The sequence below is a fragment of the Scyliorhinus canicula genome, chromosome 19 (genome assembly GCF_902713615.1).
Source record: "Scyliorhinus canicula chromosome 19, sScyCan1.1, whole genome shotgun sequence".
Taxonomy (NCBI): Eukaryota; Metazoa; Chordata; class Chondrichthyes; order Carcharhiniformes; family Scyliorhinidae; genus Scyliorhinus; species Scyliorhinus canicula.
This window is the reverse complement of record NC_052164.1, coordinates 47,272,053-47,293,910: the sequence shown is the minus strand read 5'-3', so window position 1 is coordinate 47,293,910 and position 21,858 is coordinate 47,272,053. Positions and strand designations below refer to the sequence as shown.

At 45.2% G+C, this 21,858-nt stretch overlaps 1 protein-coding gene across 16 annotated transcripts in view; it reads right to left on the bottom strand.

The window, feature by feature from the left end:
- Window positions 1-21,858, bottom strand: part of tanc2a (tetratricopeptide repeat, ankyrin repeat and coiled-coil containing 2a) — a 1,067,833-nt gene that overhangs the window by 791,099 nt on the left and 254,876 nt on the right. The gene's annotated exons all lie outside the window — the stretch shown is intronic.

Sequence of the window (21,858 nt, the reverse complement as noted above, 5' to 3'; positions counted from 1 at the left end):
CTAACTACTTATTCTATTCCTCCTGACGGCAATCTGTTTGAAACTTAACAATACTGTTCTCAACCATGGTGTCTTATTCAATGAACTTTTGACCACATCTCGCATTCCCCAACTTTAGAACTGCCTCAGCTGATCTGCTGCTGAAACTCTCATTCTTGCCACGGCCCATTAAACACGTTTGTTCCAATACACTCTTGGCTGCTCTCCCAAATTCTACACTCCATAAATTTATGATGATTCAAAGCCCTGTTGTCCCATTTGAACCAAATCCTATTCAATTGTCATCCCTATGCTCCTGAATGTCAACCGGTCAAGGAATGTCTTGATTTTACATGTCTCATCCTTATTTTCAAATCTCTTCATGACTTCAGTCTTCCTTATCTTTGTCCTCTCCAACATGGCAACAATCCTCTGACAAATCTGGACTTAACTAATTCTGGCCTCCTGACCATCCCTAGTTTTAATCATTCTACCATTAGTGTTGTGTTTACAGGTGTAAAGGCCCGACTTTCTGGAAGCGCCTCCCTATACTCGCTCCATCATTCTATCTCAAATTCTTCATTCATGATGCTCCTGTAAACCTACCTCTTGGACCAAAGTATTGGTCATCTGACCTATGTGGCTCAGAATGCTTTATTTGTATAATTATAAAATGGGTTGTTTAATCACATTTAAAATGGGTTGTTTAAGGGCAGCACGGTGGCGCAGTGGATAGCACTGCTGCCTCACGGCGCCGAGGTCCCAGGTTTGATCCTTGCTCTGGGTCACTGTCCGTGTGGAGTTTGCACATTCTCCCCATGTTTGCGTGGGTTTCGCCCCTGTAGCCACCTGGGGTGGCCACGTCCCGATTACAAAATGGACACTTGCAGAGAATGAAGAGAAAAAATGGACAATGCTGAGAAAGCAAGCAGGTGCAAGGTTTGTCTGTTGATTGGAGTTGATTGCAGCTCCCAGACAAGACCAATACTGCGAAACCATTAGCATACTAATGAGCCATCTCCGGGGACAAAAGAGAAACATTTAGGTAAACGATACCAAAGCAGACACCCCGACGCCAGGGGAGACTAGAACAAAGCATGCCAACGGCCACCTAGGGCCTGCCTAGCAATCAGGGCAGCCACCCCTTTATTGGAGGAAATCGATACCAATGATCAGGATATGGTCCAATTAATTGGGACCAAGTTCAAGGACCGCCCAAGAGTGCACGAAGCCCCCTTTGGGTATAAGAAGAAGCCCCAAGAGAGAATAGTTCTTCTTGGCCTTGGCTCTCAGCGACGAGAGGCCTGCCTAGCAGCTGCACCAGAACAAGTAAGTCCAAAGTTAATGCACGCTACGAGATAGACGCTCCTAGCTACTATTCCGTACCAGCTCGACCCCAGCACCCTCCGAACCGGACAGCGACCATTGTTCCTCTGACTGAGTGGGCGCCCAAAGCTAAGTACAGTATAGGCTTTAGTAGTAGTGATAGTTTAGTTTGTAGAGTTTATGCATGAGTATAATTGACTGTGTGTGAGAATACATCCGCCAGCTCAACAGACTGATCAAGACCTTTGATCCAGACCTTCAGAGCATCCTGCGTGCTCTCATCCCACGTAATCCCCGCATTAGAGATCTCTACTGCCTCCCGAAAATACACAAGGCCAACACACCAGGCCGTCCTATCGTTTCAGGCAATGGGACCCTGTGTGAGAACCTCTCTGGCCACATCGAGGGCATCTTGAAACCCATCGTACAAGATACACCCAGCTTCTGTCGCGACACGACAGACTTCCTACAGAAACTCAGCACCCATGGACCAGTTGAACCAGGAACATTCCTCGTCACAATGGATGTCTCGGCACTCTACACCAGCATCCGCCATGACGACGGCATTGCTGCAACAGCCTCAGTCCTCAACACTGACAACTGCCAATCTCCAGACGCAATTCTGCAACTCATCCGCTTCATTCTAGATCACAACGTCTTCACCTTCGACAACAAATTCTTCATCCAGATGCATGGAACAGTCATGGGGACCAAATTCGCACCTCAATATGCCAACATCTTCATGCACAAGTTTGAACAAGACTTCCTCACCACACAGGACCTGCAACCGACGTTATACACCAGATACACCAATGACATTTTTGTCCTTTGGACCCACAGCGAAGAATCACTGAAACGACTAACGATGAGATTAATAAATTCCATCCTACCATCAGACTCACCATGGACTATTCTCCAAATTCTGTTGCATTCTTGGACACACTCATCTCCATCAAGGACGGTCACCTCAGCACTTCGCTTTACCGCAAGCCCACAGACAATCTCACGATGCTCCACTTCTCCAGCTTTCACCCAAAACACATTAAAGAAGCCATCCCCTATGGACAAGCCCTCCGTATACACAGGATCTGCTCAGACGAGGAGGAGTGTAACAGACACCTACAGATGCTGAAAGATGCCCTCGTACGAACGGGATATGGCGCTCGACTCATCGATCGACAGTTCCAACGCGCCACAGCAAAAACCCGCACCGACCTCCTCCGAAGACAAATACTTTCCTGGGGCGGAGAAACTACGACATCTTCTTCGCAGCCTTCAACACATCATCAATGAAGATGAACATCTTGCCACGGTCATCCCCACACCCCCACTACTGGCCTTTAAACAACCACGCAACCTCAAACAAACCATTGTTTGCAGCAAATTACCCAGCCTTCAGAACAGCGACCACGACACCACACAACCCTGCCAGGGCAATCTCTGCAAGACATGCCAGATCATCGACTTGGATACCACCATTACATGTGGAAACACCACCCACCAGGTACGCGGCACATACTTGTGCGAATCGACCAATGTAGTCTACCTCATACGCTGCAGGAAAGGATGTCCCGAAGTGTGGTACATTGGCAAAACCATGCAGACACTGCGACAACGAATGAACGGGCATTGTGCGACAATCACCAGGCAGGAATGTTCCCTTCCAGTTGGGGAACACTTCAGCAGTCAGGGGCATTCAGCCTCTGATCTCCGGGTAAGCGTTCTCCAAGGCGGTCTTCAGGACACGCGACAACGCAGAATTGCTGGCAAAAACTTAAAGCTAAGTTCCGCACGCATGAGTGCAGCCTCAACCGGGATCTTGGATTCATGTCGCATTACATCCACCCCCCACCATCTGGCCTGGACTTGCAAAATCCTACCAACTGTTCTGGCTTGAGACAATTCACACCTCTTTAACCTGTGATTATCCCTCTCTGGATCTGTAATGATTTGATTACCTGCAAATGCTCGCATTCCAAGCATTGTCCAGCATCTCTGACTTTGTCTATGTAAATGTTTCTGGAACATACCTCTCCATTCACCTGAGGAAGGAGCAGTGCTCCGAAAGCTCGCGTTTGAAACAAACCTGTTGGACTTTAACCTGGTGTTGTAAGACTTCTTACTGTACTCACCCCAGTCCAACGCCGGCATCTCCACATCATGAGAATAAATGAGCATTGATTTTGAACTTACTAACTGATGTATCGAGTCTTTGATCAGTATTCGGTTTTGAACCTTCTGGCGATATTGAAAAGATACCTGGCGACTCTTGAGCAAACATAATTAGAATTAAGGAAGGCGATCATATTAACCGCCATAAACAGAGCCAATTAAAGAGAGAGCACAACGAGCAACACCCCCACAACCCAAAGATCTGCAGGTTAGGTGGATTGGCCATGCTAAATTGCCCCTTAATTGGAAAGAAATGAATTGGGTACTCTAAATTTATTTTTTAAAACTGGGTAGTTTAATCACAAAAGTGTAAATATGCTGTTGCGAACAAGGATCTACAGATTGACACCTCATCGTCAATAAGTATATGGACATCTCACAGCGGATTGAAAACTGGCAGATTTACAACTTCTTCCTCTTCACTGAAACTACCAATGTGGTAGATGTCAGCCCACTCTTCTCATTATTTACTGTTAAACATTGCTGCATTTTACTAAGTATGTTGCACAGCACAACACAACAGACTTTTGACACAGAGCTCTGATTAAGGAATCATCTAGACATGTGTAGACATCGAGAGGTACTGTAAGCATGGATAGGTACTTTGTTCAAACATGCTGGATACTGAAGATAGTAGCTTGTAGTCATGGGATTACTGTTTTAATTTAACATGAGAAAATCTTAACAGCACTCCCACAACTGGTTTATGGGCACCTGCCAATGACTTGCACAAATAACTGAATGATCCAGAGGAGTGAGATAATTAAACTTTTCTCACGGTTAAGGAATCAGTTTGGTACCCGCTGAAGGAGTCACAAAATAACTGGAGTAGAAACCAGTTTCCTCATGGTCAGGATAAAGCTTTTTGATTACCTGTGATGGTATCAATTTAACCATGCCACATATCAACATTTTTCATCAGAAAAAAAGCAAACTCGTGCAGTGGCACAGCTCTTGCAGCTCTAATTGATGTGGGAGTGGAGATGACATGCAGCATTTTTCATCTATAAGTGCACTGAGCATATGACTTTTCAGCATGGTTAACTCCTACAATGTGTGGAGGATGTTTAATGGACAAGAATGTTGTTACAAAACAGCTTGCTTATTACCTGATTTTTTTTAATGTTGAAAAAGACAATGCAAAGACAGTGAAATCAGTGAATGCTACTTTGTGCTGCGAATGAAATATCATGATGAATTTCATCAGTCCAAATGCTTAGCTGCTCTTGCTTAATCTTCAATCACAAAAATAATCAATGCCTAGGAGGAAAGTGTAGTGATCTACATATCTGTATGTACACAAGGGGTTAATGTATAGTCATAACAGCTAAGTGATCACTCGATGGCAGCACTAGAAAGGGGTATAAAAGACAGACCCAATCAGAGTTCCTGTCTCTTTGTGTGTATAGTGACTAGTGACCAGGAGAGTGTTAGCTCAGAGTGTAAGTGTGGTTAATCATAGTTTATTCTTATTCAATCTTGTTTATTTAATATCTAGTATCAGTATTGGAGAGAGAACAAACTCAGTTTATTTGTTTAAGTTACTCAATAAATTAATTGGAAAACTAATAGTGTTAATCAACATCAAGTTTAAGAGCTTCTTGGTAAGAAGCAAATGAGTAACACATATTACACCAAGTAATATAACAGAAAGGAGCTCTGTACATTGTCAGACCTTTCCACTAATTAAGGTAGTCAAAATTGGAAAGGCACACATCATCTTTTGTTTTAGTGACTTCAAAGTTTATTGCAACTCGCAAAGCATTCCCACCAACAAACCCCCAATATATATAAATTTCTGGCATTTTGCAACTATTGCACTCGACTGCATGCAGTATATGTCACTGAACATGTATATATATATAATATATATACACACACAATGGGAGGGGGGGGGGGGTTCAAATAGGATTTTGCCTGTGCGTCTACATCACAAAATTACAAGTAAATTCATCAAGGTAATTAAACTCCGTATCACACAAGGCATATTAAAGTCACAAAACTGATCCAAGAAATTTAGTTGTGGCAATTCCTGGCAGAAGTGGAGGGTGGAGCGGTGGTGTTCAGATCAGGTGAGTGTTGTATTGCTGGATATGTTTGCTTAAAATTAATCTCAAAATGTCAAAAAAGGTAATCATTCTGCAAACCGTTCAGCAAAGAAACATACTAAATTAATAGGTGGTAAGACTAGGTGAGTTATCAAACTCCGCACGCATTCATGATGGCCAGGCCATTGTAAATCAACATACAAGGGGCAGCACGGTGGCACAGTGGTTAGCACTGCTGCCTCACAGCACTGAGATCCCAGGTTCAATCCCGGCTCTGGGTCACAGTCCATGTGGAGTTTGCACATTCTCCCCGTGTTTGCGTAGACCTCATCCCCACAACCCAAAAAGATGTGCAGGCTAGGTGGATTGGCCACGCTAAATTGCCCCTTAATTGGGGGTGGGGTGGGGGGGGGGGGGGGGGGGGGGGGGGATTGAGTACTCTTAAATTTATTTTTAAAAAGTGAATCAACACATCCACTTGGTACTGCAACCATGTAATTCCTGGGAAAGGCAAAAATCCAGGGGAGAAAAAAAAAGTTAATAAAGGGGGGAAATGTTCTGAAAATTCCTCCCCGACTCTTGGATGCCAAAATCAGTCTAGGAGATTACACGGACTAAATGTTTTTCATAAAAACAATTACCTTAATTGTGAACGCTGACTCAGCTTGGAATGAGTTCAGCTGCCTCTTGAAGACAGTCAGTCAGCAACTATCACACCAGCCAGAGACTCTCAGCTCAGCAAGAAAAGAGAAATTACCCAACATCCAGTCTATTCCCACTTTGGCACAGTTTAAACTCGGGTCCCAGTTCTCCTTAATCTGTTAGATTCTTCCAATTTATCAATGAGAAAACTAGCCCTGTCCTTTAATTATTTTACGTACATCCCAGTTTACAAGAGAGGTTGGATAGGCTTGGGTTGTTTTCTCTGGAGCAGCGAAGACTGTGAGGGGTGACCTAATTGAGGTATACAAAATTGAGGGGCATGGATAGGATGGATAGAGAGCAGCTGTTCCCCTTAGGTGATGGGTCAGTTGCAAGTGCACAAAAGTAAATAGACCACGATCCTTGAACCTGGCTGAGCAGCTGAGATTCTTCTGGCGAGGAATCATTCTCAGAACTCTCCACTGAGTCTTTTCCAAGGTCAGTCTATCACCCATCACGTGGGAGGACCAAAACTGGGAACAGTAGGTGTGGTTTGACCAGTGATCTGTAAGGTATCAAAATGCTACTCATAGTATCACAGAATACTACATGCAGAAGAGGACCTTCGGCCCATCAAGTCTGCACTGACACATGAAAGGCCCTGGCATGCCCATCTAATCCCACTTGGCCTTGAATGCTACGGCATGCCAAGTAATCACCCAGGTACATTTTAAAAGATGTTAGGCATCCCGCCTCTACCATCTTCCCAGACAGTGCATTCCAGACAGTCACCACTCTCTGGGTAAAATAAGTTTTTCCTCTAATGCCCCCTAAACCTACCACCCCTCACTTTGAACTTGTGTACCCTTGCAACTGACCCATCACCTAAGGGGAACAGCTGCTCTCTATCCATGCCCCTCAATTTTGTATACCTCAATTAGGTCACCCCTCACAGTCTTCGCTGCTCCAGAGAAAACAACCCAAGCCTATCCAACCTCTCTTTATAACTTAAAGGTTTCATCCCAGGCAATATTCTGGTGAATCTTCTCTGCACCCATTCCAGTGCAATTACATCTTTCCTATAATGTGGCGACCAGAATTGCACGCTGTACTCCAGCTGTGGCTTCACCTAAGTTTGATAGAGCTCCATCATGCCCTCCCTACTTTTGTAATCTATGTCCCGATTGATAAAAGCGAGTATCCCATCTGCCTTTTTCACCTCCCTATTAGCCTACCCTTCTACCTTATTTGAATAATATTGAACAGTTCTCTAAATTCAATCTGGACAGCAATGACAGATGAAGCAGTTTCTCTGCATTGGTCATGAACTTTTGGTGATCTCTATACACTAACACCAGGATCTTTATCTCGCTCAACCTGGTCAGGTCACTGATCCATTTGCACTCCCCACTAATCCTCTCCCTTGGACACCTTCAACTAATGAAATGGGATCCTTAAATCCACCAGAGGACAGAGGTCACCCCTCACAGTCTTCGCTGCTCCAGAGAAAACAACCCAAGCCTATCCAACCTCTCTTTATAACTTAAAGGTTTCATCCCAGGCAATATTCTGGTGAATCTTCTCTGCACCCATTCCAGTGCAATTACATCTTTCCTATAATGTGGCGACCAGAATTGCACGCTGTACTCCAGCTGTGGCTTCACCTAAGTTTGATAGAGCTCCATCATGCCCTCCCTACTTTTGTAATCTATGTCCCGATTGATAAAAGCGAGTATCCCATCTGCCTTTTTCACCTCCCTATTAGCCTACCCTTCTACCTTATTTGAATAATATTGAACAGTTCTCTAAATTCAATCTGGACAGCAATGACAGATGAAGCAGTTTCTCTGCATTGGTCATGAACTTTTGGTGATCTCTATACACTAACACCAGGATCTTTATCTCGCTCAACCTGGTCAGGTCACTGATCCATTTGCACTCCCCACTAATCCTCTCCCTTGGACACCTTCAACTAATGAAATGGGATCCTTAAATCCACCAGAGGACAGAGGATCCTTAGTTTAACATCTCACACAAAGATAGCGCTCGCTAACTCTGCAGCACTCCCAACACTGCACTGAAGTATCATCCTGGATTACGTGTGTCATGATCTGCAGGCACACACACACATAATGATATACAGACAAGCAGCTAATGGATACAGAGAACAGGACATGACCAATAAGCAGGCAGGACAATCAGGAGTGGGATCCGACTATAAAAGACACGAGGCACTCACACTCCGCCTCTTTCCACTGATGAACATCTAGAGAGTCAGTCAAGGGTGTTGTTACAATCACACCTCCACCACATGGCTAAGAGCTAGTCTGGTTGAGTCAGACAGAGTAACCACACTGAAGTTAGCAGAGAGTCGAACTCACAGAGAACTGTGCTAACTGTGCTATTAGTTCAATAAACCTGATTGAACTAACTTCAAGGTCTGGAGTATCCTTCTGATCTAAGCTGCATCCAGTTGCAGCCAGTGTTAGACCACTGTACCTAACACAACAACGTGCTCAAATCAGGTTGGAATCCATAACTTTATGGCTCAGGATTCAACCACCGAGCCCAACACCCAATTTATCTACTTTTATCATTCGAATAGTTTAACCTGTCTGCTAAAAGAAAAATAATTGTGACAACTACTGATCTTATTTTTTTCCCAAAAGAAGTTCAATTGTAATTACATAAATACCACCTTGGACTCTCCCAATGGCCCAGACAGCTAAACAATGGTAGCTGGCCCATTCAGTTCAGTAACTTCAAGTTTGATCCAAGCCAATATTGATTTAGCAGATATAAAATAAAACAAGTGCAATTGGCTGCAGTGCCCATAGCAGGGGGAATCATAGAATTTACAGTGCAGAAGGAGGCCATTCGGCCCATCAAGTCTATACAGGCCCCTGAGAGACCACCCTATCTAAGCCCACACCTCCACTTTATCTCTGTAACCCAGCAACCCCACCCAACCTTTGGACACTACGGGGCAATTTAGCGTCGCCAATCCACCTAACCCGCACATATGGGAGGAAACCAGAGGAAAGCCCCGCAGACACGGGGAGAACATGCAGACTCCGCACAGTCAATGACCCAAGCCGAGAATCAAACCTGGGTCCAAAAGTAAATCATACTGTTACCCCTAATCATCCAGTGACATGCCCTGGAATCAGCTTGTGAAGAAATGGCAGCCTTAACAGTGATAGCTCCATGCTTACAAATCTCAAATACTCAGTCAAGGTTCCCACGTAGCTCCTTGAGGGAGTTTGATCTGTGGAATTATATGCCAAGAAGGCGGACTAGTAAAGAGAAAATGGTGAGTATTTTTAAACTGTAGGAACCCTTTCTATAAACATTTGTATTTTAGCCCCATGTTGACAGCTACGACAGCAAAGTAAACTAACAGACCGAGTGCAATAATTCTTAAATTCTTAAGGAGATATTTAGGGGATTGTCACAGTAACTTCATTGCAGTGTTAATGTAAGCCTACATGTGACACTAATAAAGATTATTATTATTGCTTCCACCTAATTTTACCAAACATACTCAAAACACAATTATCCTTTATTGCCTTGGTCTAAAATAGATTTGTAATAGCAGGCACACAAATTTGGTCCTTCTAACAATCCAAGCAATAAAAAATATCTAAATCAATAAATATTAGCATTATGCACAGGGAACGACATCCAGTCATATGTAATCCAATCAGTGAAAAAAGCATTCAGAAGTTATCCAAAAATTATCCTTCTCCAGCAGAACAATGTTTTTTTATGTAACTGTCAATGATATTCTACCCCAGTAATATAGATAAAAACAAAGCACTTACATTTTCATGAATCACTTAATCCACGTTCTTCTCATGAAAGAAACATCAAGTTCATTATCTACCATGAAATGTATTCATTTTAGCAATATTCTGCAACATTTTAATTTGATATGGCAAAATCTAATTTTTGTATTAACAACTTCAATTGGATTCCAAGCATTCAATTGGATGGGATTTTTCATAGATTCAGTTAGTTTATGTTGTGCCCAAAGTGCAATTTATGGGCCATTTCTCACTCATGTGCCCCCATAACTCCAATTTATTTGCACTTATATTTCTAATTTCCTGGTTCGTCCTGTTTGGCTCTTGTGGGCCTGAAGGATTGTAGAAGGATATTTTTGATGCTTTCCTTTTTAATGCTTTCCCCTCATTAGCAGCTACATCCCTAATCAGAATGTCAAGATTGGTTAGTATCCAGAACCGATACACAATGAAAACTTATTTTATTTCCATGTCAGAAAACTAAGCCGCCAAAGATAAAACATGCAGATTCTTCTGAATATTCTTTTCTTCTATATACAATTACTGACACATATTATGAATACCAGTGACCTTATTTTATAACGTACTTAAAGTAACTGTCTTAGCATATCTTTTCTTTGCTGTTCATTTTTCTTTTCAAAATTAGCACAGTCAAGACCGGTGCCATTTTCACAGGGTTTTTTAACCTGTAAAGTTTTTGGATTCCTTTATGCTGCCACTTCAGTCATCATCTCATTCAACTGCTAGTTCATTTCACTTCCTTCACAGGGTGGCATGGTGGCACATGGTTGACACCAAACTGGAAAAGGATAGAAATATAATGAACTATATTGTTGTTGTAGGGAGGGGACAGTATGGAAGATATGGGACAGATCAAGCTACAGAAGGGCTAAAGATGTCATGGGCATAAGGCAAATGGGGTGTAATAATTCATTGCATTTCTATTGCTGTTCAGTTGTGTACATAGACTCAAAATATTAACTGTTTCTCTCTCCGCAGATGCTGCCAGACCTCCTGAGTTTAACCAGCATTTTCTGTTTTTTTTTAAAAGATGTACATGACAGGAGAGGGGGCAAGATACGAATGCTTGTTATCTTGTTAGTATTACCCTGTATAGTACAGTTGGTGGGACCGCTAGCATGGGATTTAGATTAATGTCAATAAAACAGGATTCAATCCCTGTTCTGCCCGAGGTAGACAGTGGCGCCTGCCTCCTCAACCTACCCACAGTAACAAATCATGGCATTTAGCTGTGATTCGACAAATCATCACCAAGGATGTGCCTTCGGGCAGAGGACTGAAGAGGAGGAGCTGATACAGTCACGACATGAAGTAGCATATTATCTCTGTGCTGGTAGATATAATCGAATAATCTTTTCAATTACATCTTACAGTTTGGGCTTGTTAAATACCATTTCTTGAACCATATTTGAATTTGATTTTTGAGAATTAGGAACAGATATCTTGTATTTCTTAGCCTCGGGGAATCAATTACTCGATTCAATAGTAATATTACACACTGGACTTATGCAACATTCCTATTGAATTTCCAGGCAAAATAAAATCAAGCCACTTGACAAATTTCAAATGCATTAATAACTAGATGATTTATAATTGCACACAGCCAAATCCTGTATTGCACAAGGAACAATTTGTCATAGATGGCAATAGCACCGTTGCTTGAAGAGCTAGTTTTGTTTGTTGTTCCACTTCTTTCCAGTGAATTTTTAACTAGAGCTCGTAAGCAACTAGTTTGTGGAGGTCGAAACACATTAATGGCATGATGCCAGAATTGCTGACCACAAAGTTTCCAGTGTTACATTTTTTTTAAGCCTATCCTTACCCAACATTACAAGCTTGTAGATCACATTTAATGCACTGAGTTGATTTAGTAATTACATTGGCCATATAGATTCCAGGAATTCACAGAATTACAAGGCATGGGGGCTAGTTTCACACACATCATGCTAGTTAATCATTTTTATTGCAAAATGGCTGGACAATTAGTATATATTACACAATAGAAGAGACAGCAAAATAGCAAAAACACGTTAATTTTAATCCCAAAAACGAAACTAAACCCCCTAAAAGCTGACGGTGACTAGCTCCTTAAAAAAGGAAATAAATGGCTGCCATCTTGGATAGAACTCTTCTTCCGGCCCTCGCATGGTATACTTAACCTTCTCCAAATGTAGAAAAGACAAAAGTTGACCCAATCAAGCCGATGCACTAGGTGGAGTAGAAGACCTCCTCTCAAGCAGAACTAATCTCCAAACTACAAACGAGGGGAAGGCGAGGACATCCGTCTTCACCCCGAACTGAAGAACCAGCTCGTCTGATAACCCAAACGTGGCCACCAGCGGGCACGGAACCAAATCGAATATCTCCGACTTATTGTTGGAAAAAGAGGTCCAGAGGCTGAACATACGTGTGGTTATCTGGCTCCCTGAGCGCAGCTCTCACATTTGACCTCCACTCCAGAGAAAAATCCGCTTATCCTCGCTTTAGTCAGATACACCCTATGCACCAGCTTAAATTGAATCAAACTTAACCGAGCACGTGTGATTGACTCTGCTAAGGGCCTCAATGCACACCTCACTATGCAGAATGGGATCCAATTCACCCTCCCATTTTGTCCTCACCTCAATCAACGGGGCTGACTCAGCTGGGAGGATATGGTCATATATGCCCAAAATAGTTCCCTCATCAGGACTTGTGGTGGCGGCCACGGCGTGAGTGGTTGCACACAGGGAAGCTCCTGCTTGAAGGCATAGAAATCGGGTGTAATTTCAATGGAAAAGTGCAGCTGAAGGTCGGAGGAGAAGCTCCCCCGGGAGTGGCATGTCTGCTGATTACCAAATCCAGCAGGTGAAAGACCTAGCCAAGGAGTTGAAGAGACCTGTTACCAGCCTTATCGGAGGTTTGTGCCTTCATTCCCCTCTACCATTCGCCATCCTCCACTTTTGGCTCTACCCCCATTGATTTCACCCTGTACCTAGCCCATCCAAGATGGCCCCTTTCTCTGCCCCTGACCATGCCTTTTCTCCAAACTCGCCACGTTGCATCCCACCCACAGCAGCCTCTCTCTGCCTTCGCCCTCACCTCACTTCTTTTCACCAACATTACCTGCCAGCGTGGCAACTTCTACCCAAAGGCCCCCTCCTACTGACCCCCACACTTTGTTCTACGAAGAAGGCTCCCCAGGGACTCCCCCTCCCCCCACTTATTGCATAAGCTGTTACTGGGAAGACGGTGGAGGGGAAAGGTCAGTGCAAGTTTGAAGGCTCCAGATGGAACAGTTGACGTCCTTCATCAGGGAAGGGTCCCGTCAGCAGAGGAAGGAAATGCAGGAGGCTAGATCAACGGCCATCGAAGGACTGTGGCACCCCTGAAGGTCTCGATGGAGAGGGTGGAAAAATGTCTGGAGACACAGGGGTCGCAGATCCGAGAGATGGAGAGAGTGATGTCGGAACACAGCGAAAGAATGGTGGCATTGGAAGCAGAGGTGGGGCTCTTAGCAGACCTTTGTGAGACGCCGAGAACAAAGGTGGAGGAGCAGGAAAACAAGTTGAGAAGGCAGAATCTGTGAATAGATGGCATGCCTGAAAGAGCGGATGTTGCGAGTGCCACAAGTTACTTTTCGAGGCTGTTGGCGGGGCTGGTAGCAGAGGAGTGCTGGACAAGGCCCCTGAGGTGGACAGAGCACACAGGTCTCTGAGGCAGAAGCCAATAGCTGGGGAACCACCACAGGCAATGAGCGCATGAGTCCCCAAGTTCATGGAGAAAGAGAAGATCCTGCAGCAGGCCAGGGAGAAGCTGAACTGCGAATGGGAGAGGAACAAGGTCCGAATATACCAGGACATTGGAGCTGAACAAAACAGCGTGCAGGGTTCAACAGGGCTACGGTGGTGCTGTTTCGACGACAGATCAGGTATGGGGTGCTCTACCCGGCGAAACTATGGGTGACTTACGAGGACCAGGAATACTATTTTGAGACCTCAGAAGCGTCTAATGACTTTATAAAAGAGCATAAACTGAGAGAGAACTGAATATTTTTGGGAGACAGATGCTGACACTCTGGAGTAATGGAGAATACGGGTAGAGCAGGGGTCGGAGGGAGGGGGAGTTTTTTTATTTTCCTCCGATGTGGAGGGTTCTTCTTTTTTCTGTGGGGTTGACAATGGGTAGCAGGGGTGCCTGTTGCTGTGTTTTTTATTTGTGTTTATCTTTCGGGGAGGTGACCTGTGGTTCAAGATGTGTTTCTATTTGAGTGGGGGGAGGGGGAGGTCCCTGGGGAGCCTTCTTCATAGAACAAAGTGTGGGGGTCAGTAGGAGGGGGCCTTTGGGTAGAAGTTGCCATGCTGGCAGGTAATGTTGGTGAAAAGAAGTGAGGTGAGGGAGAAGGCAGAGAGAGGTTGCTGTGGGTGGGATGCGACGTGGCGAGTTTGGAGAAAAGGCATGGTCAGGAGCAGAGAAAGGGGCCATCTTGGATGGGCTAGGTACAGGGTGAAATCAATAGGGGTAGAGCCAAAAGTGGAGGATGGCGAATGGTAGAGGGGAATGAAGGCACAAACCTCCGATAAGGCTGGTAACATGGAACGTGGAAGGGCTCAATGGACCAGTGAAAAGATCTTGGGTCTTTGCACACCTCAGGAGTTCAAAGGCGGAGGTGATCTTTCTGCAGGGGACACAACTCTGCGTGAAGGACCAGGTTCGGCTGAGAAAGGGATGGGTAGGTCAGGTATTCCACTTGGGGTTTGATTCAAAGTCGCAGGGGCTGGCCATTCTAATGAGCAAGAAAACAAGTTTGTGAGCATGAAGGAAGTGAGGGACCCGGGTGGGAGGTATGTGATGGTGAGTGGGTAATGGAGGGGATGGCGGCGGTACTGGTGAATTTGTGTGCACCAAAATTGGGATGATGTGGGTTTTGAGAGAGGGGTCCTGGCAGCGATTCCGGACTTGACCATGCACCAGCTGATCATGGGAGGAGGCTTCAATTGTGTCCGAGAGCCGAGGGCAGATCAATCGAGCCCCAGGTCAATGGGTAGGATACGAATGGCAAAGGAGCTGGGGATGGTTTATAGAAAAGATGGGTGTGGTGGACCCATGATGCTTTAAGAACCCATGGGGAAGGGAATATTGCTTTTTCTCGTGTTTATAAGGTGTATTCAGGAATTTACTTTGTTGTGGTGAGCTGGGATATTTTTGTTGGCATGGAGGTGGAAGAGTACATGGAGTAGTAATCTCGGATCATTCACCCCCTTGGCTGGAGATTCGGCTGAGGCCGGGACAGGAGCAGAGGCCGGAATGGGGGCTCGATTCGGGGTTGTTGGCAGATAGAGGGTTTTTTAATAAAGTGTAGGCTGTGATTAAAGATCATGTAGATTTGAACCAAAACGGAAGTACTAAAAGCGGTGGTCCGAAGCGAGATAATCTCGTTCAAGATATATGTGGACAGGGAAAGGAGGGAGGAGTATGAGCGGTTAATGAACAAAATAGTTAAGGTAAATAGAGAGCACTCAAGGGCACCCACCACAGAGGGATTGGTGAGGAGAAAAAAGTTGCAGGGGCAATCTGATAAGTTGATGATAGGGAGCGCAATGCGACAGCTGCGCAGGGCAAGGGGCGTGCAGCACAGGTACGGGGAAAAGGCGAGTCAAATGTTAGCGCATCAGTTACGGAGGCAGGTGCGTCCAGGGAAATATTGAGGATATGGGATGGACTGGAGTTTTCAGAGTTGGAGGAAGAGAATGTGCAATCGCTTGAGGAGCCTTTGGGGCTGAGGGAGGTTGGACAGTATAAGGGGTATGTAGTCGGGGAATGCCCCGGGGCCTAATGGTTACCCGGCGAAATTTTATAAGGAGTTTGTGACAGACCTGGCACCACATCTTGGGGCGTTTAACATCGTTGGGAGAAGGGGGGAACTGCCAGGGACGATGACACAGGCAACGATCACACTGATACCAAAAAAAAGGGGAAGGATCCAATAGAGTGTGGGTTGTATAGTCCCATATCGCTCTTAAATACGGATGTGAAAATGCCGGCTAAGTTGGTGGAAGGGTGAAGGTTGTGCCCCGGCGGTGGCTGCGGAGGACCAGACAGGCTTCGTAAAGGGCAGGCAGCTATCTAGTAATATAAGGAGGCTGTTAAACGTGATCATGACCGTCGAAAGTTCAGGGACCGGAGGTAGTGGTGTCCATGGATGCGGAGAAAGCATTCGGCCGGGTGGAGTGGCAGGACCTGTTTGAGGTCCAGCGAAGGTTTGGGTTTAGGCTGAAGTTTGTGGCATGGTGCGCCTGTTATACGCGGCACTGTTGGCGAATGTACGGACTGATGATATGGGTTCACGAAACTTTGAACTGCACAAGGGAACAATTCAAGAGTGCCCGCTGTTGTTTGCACTGGCTATAGAGCCTCTGGCAATGGTCCTTAGTGGGTCGACAGAGTGGCAAGGGATTAAGAGGGAACGTAGGGAGCATCGGCTGTCGCTAAATGCGGACGCGCTGGAGAGCATGGGGAGGAACAGGGGCACATTGGGGAAGTTTGGGGCATTCTCAGGATATACATTAAACGTAGGGAAATGGAGGGAGCTGGGTCAGCAATTCAACCTCGGGGGGTTGCCATTCCAGGTGGCCAGAGACAGGTATAGATGTCTAAGGATGCAGGTAGCGAGTGAAGCACGGTAGCACAATTTTCTAGCACTGTGGCTTCACAGCGCCAGGGTCCCAGGTTCGATACCCCGCTGGTCTGTGCGGAGTCTGCACGTTCTCCTCGAGTCTGCGTGGGTTTCCTTCGGGTGCTCCGGTTTCCTCCCACAGTCCAAAGACGTGCAGGTTAGTTGGATTGGTCAGGCTAAATTTCCCTTAGTGTCCAAAAAAGTTAGATGGGGTTATTGGGTTGTGGGGATAGGGTGGAAGTGAGGGCATAAGTGGATCGGTACAGACTCGATGGGCCAAATGGCCTCCTTCTGCACTGTATGTTCTATGAATGGGTGTTCACTGGTCGGCGAATGTGGAGGCTGTGGTGGAAAGGAGAGGAGCAGAATGGGTTAGGATGGAGGAAGAATCCAGTAGGGGAACCAGCCTGAGGGCTATGGTGACGATGGCGCTGCCAATGGCACCAAGGAAATACACGGAGTGCGCGGTGGTACAGTCCACAGTAAAGGCCTGGAACCACCCGAGGAGGCATTTCAGGGTAGAAGGGATGTCGGTTTGGCACTGCTGTGTGAAACCATGGATTTGATAGACGGCATGTATTGGAAGTGGAGCGAAGTGGGTCTGGTTAAAGTGAGGGGACTGTACCTGGAAGAGGGGTTTGCCAGTGTTGAGGAAATGAATGAGGGTTGAGCTTCCGCGAGGAAGTGAGGTTAGGTACCTGCAGTTAAGGGACTTTGCGCGGAAGGCTTGGAAAGCATTCCCCAGGTTACCAAGGTACACCTTGTTGAGCGATTGTTGCTTCCGGATGTGGAAGGGGAGGGTAGGATTAGAGACATATAGGGTGGTTCGTAGAGCAGGGAAGTGAGCAGATGGTGAAGATTAAGGAGGTGGAGGAGGTGGAGGAGGGGGAGCTGGGAGGGGAGATAAACTGGGAAGTATGGAGTGAGGCACTGTGAAGAGGAGATGCAACCTCTTTGTGCGCAACGATGAGCCTGATACTGGGAAAAAATTAGTGGGTTCTTCCGGGGGTGGCAGATGAGTGTGAGAAGTGTGGGAGGGGACCAGCAAATCACTTGCATATGTTCAGGGGTTGCGAAGAGAGATTCTGGGAGGTAGTGTTTGTGGCGCTAACGAGAAGAGTGGGGGAGGAGGTGGCGCTATTTGGGATACCGGAGAAGCCAGAGCTGATGGAGGGGAGGAAGGTCGATATTGTGGCCTCCGCCTCTCTGATTGCCTGGCAACGAATTTTACTTATATGGCGGTCGGTAACGCCACTGGCGGTAGAGGCCTAGCTGGGTAACTTATATGACTTTCTTAGGCTGGAAAAGATCAAATACAAATTAAGGGATTCAGCAGAGGGCTTCAAGACAAGGTGGGGGATGTTCGTGGCCGTGTTTGAGGAGTTGTTTGTTGCAGGAGGAATGTAAAAGGGGAAATAATTTGTACAAACTGTATAGTTGTGTGTTAGGGAGTTCGCTCGCTGAATTGTTTATATTTTGTAACCTTTTATATAAATTTGGAATAAATACATTTTTTTTTTTTAAAAAGTAGTTCCCTCATCAGACCCAGCCAGCGTCAAAATCCTCTTCAACAGGGAAGATGGTGGTACCAAGGGAAAGGAGGAGAAAGCCTTGCGCGCAAAATCACAAATCTGAAAGTACCTGAAAAGACTGGAGATAGAATTTCTCCACCAAGTCCTTAAAACTGGCAAACCTCCCCTCCACAAACAAGTCTTCAAACCCTTCCCCTTCCGTGACTTAAATGTCAAGTCAAAACCTGCTGGCAGAAAAAGGTGGTTGCTGCTAATGGGGGATAGCAAAGACAGGGAACAGAGCTTGAAATCCTGCCTGAGCTGGTTCCAAATTTTCAGGGTGGGCACCATCACTGGATTCAGAGAAAGGCAACTATGCAGTAACTATTGCGCCACGGCTCGAAGTAGCGTAGAAACTCGCTTCCATTTGTCTCAAATGGAGCCAGGTTTACTGAACCACAACAATATCTTCTGCAAAAAGGAACTAACGTTTCAAGTCTTTGTCGAAGTGTCATCCAAACTCGAACGTTAGCTCCCTTTTCTCTCCACAGATGCTGTCAGACCTGCTGAGATTGTCCAGTATTTTCTGTTTCTGTTTCAGATTCCAGCATCTGCAGTAATTAGCTTTTATCTCTATCAAAAGATTTGGTAGCCAAGCCTACTTGGTTATCCCACCTCTGCAAGTCTGACTTGACACTATCATCCAGATTAGTGTAATTTAATAATTTACGAAGCGAGGCCCAATTGTGGGCCACCCGGACCCCCCAGATAACAAAAGCGAGTCTTGGCAAGGCGAAAGGTTAGCGTCCCCATTTCGGGGGGGGGGGGGGGGGGGGGGGGATGTTGACCGAGTTGTCCAAGTTCAATTTATAACCAAAAGTGCAGAGCATTTGTATGAACACTTGCGATGGGGCCCTATACGTGTAGTCGAATCCAGGGCATCCGAACCTCCCACGAATCTCAAACAAATATTCCCACTCCCTTCTTTTCAAATGCTTTTTCAGCATCTAGGGAAACAATCACCTCCAGTTTGGGAACCGAGATAGAGGCCATGTGAGGGTATAATAATAATAATCTTTATAGTCACAAGTAGGTTTACATTAACACTGCAATTAAGTTACTGTAAAAAGCCCCTAGTCACCACATTCCAGCACCTGTTCGGGTTCACAGAGGGAGAATCCAGAATGTCCAAATTACCTAATAGCACCTCTTTTGGGGCTTGTGGGAGGAAACTGGAGCACTCGAAAGAAACCCATTCAGACATGGGGAGGACATGCAGATTCCGCACAGACAGTGATCCAAGCCGGGAATCAAACCTGGGATCCTGGCGTTGTGAAGCAACAATGCGAACGACTGTTCTGCCGTGCCATACTGGTAGAGGGTAGAGTGGCTCGGTGGCAGAGTGGTCAGCGCTGCTGCCTCACAGTGCCAGGGACTCAGGTTAGATTCCAGCTTTGGGTAACTGCATGTGGAGTTTGCACTTCCTCCCACAAGCCAACGGTACACAGGCTAGATGGGGTTATGGGCACAGGGCGAGGTAATGGGCCTAGGTAGCGCAATCTCTCAGAGGGTTGGTGCAGACTCGATGGGTCGAATGGCCTCCTTCTGCACTGTAGGGACTAACCCCCGGGATAAGAAATCATTCTATATTAATGCTCTCATTAAAGACGGCTTTTATTTTCTGCCCAAAATTATTCCGATTCTGAGTCAGATGAAAGGCAGGAATGTCAAACTGAGACAAAAAATGCATTTTGTCTCAGAGGCAAAATATAGAAATTGTTATACATTTCTGTTCTACCTTTGGATAGTCTTCTGGTTCAGAACGGATAGTCATTCCTCAAATGGTCCCATGTCTTATGTTCAAGAATTCTATGCTGCTAATATTCAATCATACTATACCATAACCAAGCAACCAAGGTTGGGAGTTGGAGTTAAGATACTGGTCACCAATGATCTAATTGAATGGCAGAACAGGTTCAAGGGGTTAGTCATGGGATTAGTTCGGAAATTCATCCGTTTGTGTTACAGACTAGGTATTATATAGGTGATTGAAAACAGCACGAGGAGACGGGAGATTGAAAACAGCACGTTGACTGAAACAGCACGACAGGAGCCGGGAGATTGAAAAGAGCGCGAGAGGAGCCGGGTGATTGAAAGAGCAGGAAGAGAAGGGTAAATACAAACGCCAGTTCAGAAAGTTTCATGAGACCAAGGATAGCAGGTGATTGGTGAGCAAGTCCTGGTGAGTATTTTCAATCTTTTACACTTATTCATTGTTTAATACTAAGGTAGGGACTATAAAATAAATAGGTGTACAGAATAGTACAGTACAATTATAATAGAAGGGTTTCTGGCTAAAGTGAATAAGGTCCCTAGCTAGCTTAAATTTTCGTTCAGTGATATAGATGGATTGGGCGATAAAATGGCAGATGGAATTGAACACAGAAGTGGGAGGTCGTGCATTTAGGGAGGTCAAACAGATATAGGGAGTACAGAATAAATGGGAATAAATTAAGAGGGTTAGATGAAGTGAGAGATCTTGGAGTAGATGTAGGAGTACACAGATCCTACTTGGAGTAGGAGTACACAGATCCCTAAAGACAGCAGTTCAAGTAGGCAAAGTTGTTAAGAAAGCAAATGGAATGCTTTCCTTCAATGGCAGAGGTATAGAAAATAAAAATAAGGATATAATATTGGAATTGCATAAAATATGGTGAGGCCACAACTTGCAGAGGGGAGTGGGTGTCTGGAATTCGCTGCCTGAGCTGATGGTGGAGACAGACACCCTAATCTCTTTTAAAAAGTACCTGGATCTGCACTTAAGTACTCTAAACCACAGGGCTACGAACCAGGTACAGGAAGGTGAGATTAGAAAGGGCACCTGGGTATCCTCCGCCTGGTATAGACAAGATGGGCCGAATAATCTCCTTCTGTTCTGTTATAATTATATGATATGCATCACCAATTTTTCAGCAAACGGGCGGATATCAATTAAGTGAGATGAGGACAGATACAAATAATTCAATGGCTTAATTTTACATTCAGCAATAACACCTCTAATAATTCCATCCTCTTCTCATGAAGGAAAAGTAAAATATTCTACACTATCTATATTGTCCGGATCTCTTTCGCATCTTTAATCAACCTTATCACTGACTCTGATCAGCTATTAAGCCTAGAAGGAACTCAGACAGGCAAAATTTATACATTCCTTGTCAAACCTGACACTAAGACCATCCAGTACGCCTGTGCCTCCCCACAGCCACATCCCCCACCCCATCACCCCAAGAAAGGAGGAAATAACAGGACCTCTGACCCTCACCCCACTCAGGAATTGGCTGGCAGGACCGCTAATTAAAACTACCACTCTGCTCCGCCCTGCAAAACTGCACCCAGGTGTCAGTCCCTAGAAACTACGGCTTTTCCAAAACTGAATGGGACCACACTGATATAATGAGCCTGGGGTGACTCATACTGTCTCTGTTCAAAGTGACAGGAGATTAGCAAAATTGCACAAACTGGCTCATCTATCTTGAATACACATTCCAGCTCTCCCCACCCCAAATCTAGCTGATGTGGTAATGTTAATGCCTTGACAACTTAATATAAAGGTAACTTCTGTTTTAAAAACAACAAATTACACAAACTGTGTGGAAAAAATGGTTTTAAACCTGACAGCTTTAATAACTCAACTGCAA